Source organism: Etheostoma spectabile, chromosome 9, assembly GCF_008692095.1.
Source record: "Etheostoma spectabile isolate EspeVRDwgs_2016 chromosome 9, UIUC_Espe_1.0, whole genome shotgun sequence".
NCBI lineage: Eukaryota > Metazoa > Chordata > Actinopteri > Perciformes > Percidae > Etheostoma > Etheostoma spectabile.
Genome location: NC_045741.1, coordinates 13,529,247 through 13,531,713, shown reverse-complemented (window position 1 = coordinate 13,531,713; position 2,467 = coordinate 13,529,247). Strand labels below are relative to the sequence as shown.

The 2,467-nt window shown below is 40.0% G+C and overlaps 1 protein-coding gene and 1 long non-coding RNA gene across 2 annotated transcripts in view; one reads left to right on the top strand and one right to left on the bottom strand.

Moving 5' to 3' along the window:
* The window catches only part of LOC116694990 (uncharacterized), an 18,823-nt gene extending 17,698 nt beyond the window's left edge, over positions 1-1,125 (bottom strand). The window contains exon 1 of the long non-coding RNA XR_004333329.1: positions 1,109-1,125. This is a non-coding gene — a long non-coding RNA (uncharacterized LOC116694990). The remainder of the gene's footprint in view (positions 1-1,108) is intronic.
* pde4ba (phosphodiesterase 4B, cAMP-specific a) overlaps positions 1-2,467 on the top strand; it is a 192,436-nt gene that overhangs the window by 2,121 nt on the left and 187,848 nt on the right. The window lies entirely within an intron of this gene.

The following is a 2,467-nucleotide window of genomic DNA, read 5'->3' as shown; positions in this document are numbered from 1 at the left end:
GAAGTAAAATTTTATTTCAGAATTGTTTTTAAAAACCCCATATAAGGCACGGGTCAATTTGACCCGAGGGATACGAGAGGGTGCCGAAAGTAAAGACAATACAAGGCTTAATTATGGCCGACCTGACATGCTCAGTCGCAAGGCGGGCACTACCGGCAGTCGGAGTCAGATGACCAAACTAATTGGTAGAGTGTCAACCCGGAAACAACTGTGACTAGAGCCTCAAAAACAGATGAAAATCATGTAAACTGACCTTTGTCGATCTGAAATGAAGACAGATTCATGAACTGCATTGCCTAGTTCACTCTTAAAATGTTTTCAGAAACACGTTTCGGTATTGTAACTATTTTAGTAAAATATGAGATCATATTCTGAACAAGCCGACATGATAGTCTGGCTTTGAATTTCCGGAGAAGCAAGACCCACGTAACGCGTTCGTCCAATCAGCTGCTGGTTATCATTTTTGGGCGACAACACAGATTAGCGCCGCCTGCTGTCATGGAGATGTATAACTTTTTTGACCAACTCTGGAACACTGATCAATCCAAGTGCCTTTTCTGCCGAGGGTCAGCCGTCTGGTTGGTGTGTCAGTGGCTTTAGTGGAGAGGAACCAGTATGATCAGTCCCACAACACATGAGCAATTTAATTTACTATACTGACTGTCAAGATTGACTTGTTCTATTAACAAACATTTGATTGATGTGATTACAAGGTTGAAATTGGTTACACTGACCCACTTTAAAATTGTAATTGAGCACTCTATGATGTGGCCACTTTTGATTGCATTAAAAGTGTGTGTGGTGTTGATGTGGTTTACCCACTGCTTATGCATGCACATTAAAACCTTTTTGGTATCCATTACAGTAACTGTACATTCAGTAATTTAGCTCTCAGTATACATACCGACCAATTTGCCTGCTTAGAATCATGTATTGTACATTCAGCCATTGTATGATCCCAACCCCATCATTGCAATTCTGCAGAAGTCTCATAAAAAACACGTTAAGACACTGATAAAAACCTGCTTGAGCCTCCTTTCAGCGGCCATTCTGACATGTTTTATTCATTTTTTGATTATTTTAAAGAGAGAGGGCACACAAACTTAACTTTTGTAGTGTGTAGATAGAAAGAGAGACACTGTGGAAATAGCTCCAGCAGGATTTAACCTAGAGTAAGCCAGTGCACATACTGTAACTGCAGTGATGTTGTGATTACGTCTGGGCACTACAATCAAGTTCCTACTGGAACTAGTTGACCTATTCCTGTCATGAATCACGTTGTATACAGAAGATGGACAGCCAGAGCCAGAGTCACTAAACATCACACACTACACTTTTTGAGCTCCTTTTTGTTATGAGATTTAAGTCAAAGAAGCGCATCCACTGGATGGATCCATGTCAGAACAATTGAGTACTTATGACTCAAGGGATCTTGATACTCCCACACCTTTTGAACTGCTATTGTAACTACTGTAGGTGTTGGAGAATGTTAAGCTATTATTGGAGGCCAGTAAAGAGATAACAGGAAGTAAGGGTAGAGAGAGATGAGGAAAGACACGCAGCAAAGGTTTCTGGCTGGATGGGAACTTGTGACTTTGCGTTTGATGATCAACGCCTGAACATCTAAGACAGCCTCGATGTATTCATCATTAAAATGTAGTGGTTAGAAATTTGAAGAGTCTAAACATGTGCTTTGTTTTTCAAGGTTTAAAAAAATCATAAGCAAAGAACAATGATGGCTTAGTGAGCGGTTATTTTCATCCATTCCGGCGTAGTAATGGTTTGTGGTGATGTGAGGAGCAAAGGAGAAGACTGTCAATAATTTATTGCACATCCTACTCAATATGATCAGACTGTAAGGAAAAAAAGTGAAATTGTGGGCTGCATTGCTAGGTTTTTTATATATTTTCCAAGGGGAGTTATGTTCTTTTAGGTAACACCTTTATTCACACTCTTAACAATGTACGATTTCACACCTGGTAGCTGCACTGTGTTGCGATATTGTACCCAATGAAGATTTCCGTACTGCATCTGTTCTTTATCAACAACACCTTGCTTCACAGCTGCACATTTTCCCAACTTTTGAAGGTGTATATTTATGCTGTTGTTGTTGAGGAATACGAGGAGGAACTGAGATCACACAAATTTAGGATCCGCCCTGTCTTAAGAATGGCTACCACCCCTCCTTTTAATACATGTGATATTCGTCCCTGCCCATATTATGCTTATTTTCAGGTTCATAAATGTATTTAGGCGTTGTACTAGAATAGGTTTATGTGGTTTAAGTTTCAGAAAACACAATTCTAGCACCTAAGCAAGCAAATATTCAAATGTTTTGTCCGTTGACGTAGATGGCCCTGCCGATTTTGACCAGCTCACCCGGAGACTGAAGGCAGGATACATTCAGAAACCTGTAGCTCACTCAAAATCGCATGGGTATTTTTTTTTCAAGTTTGTATGCGTGTGA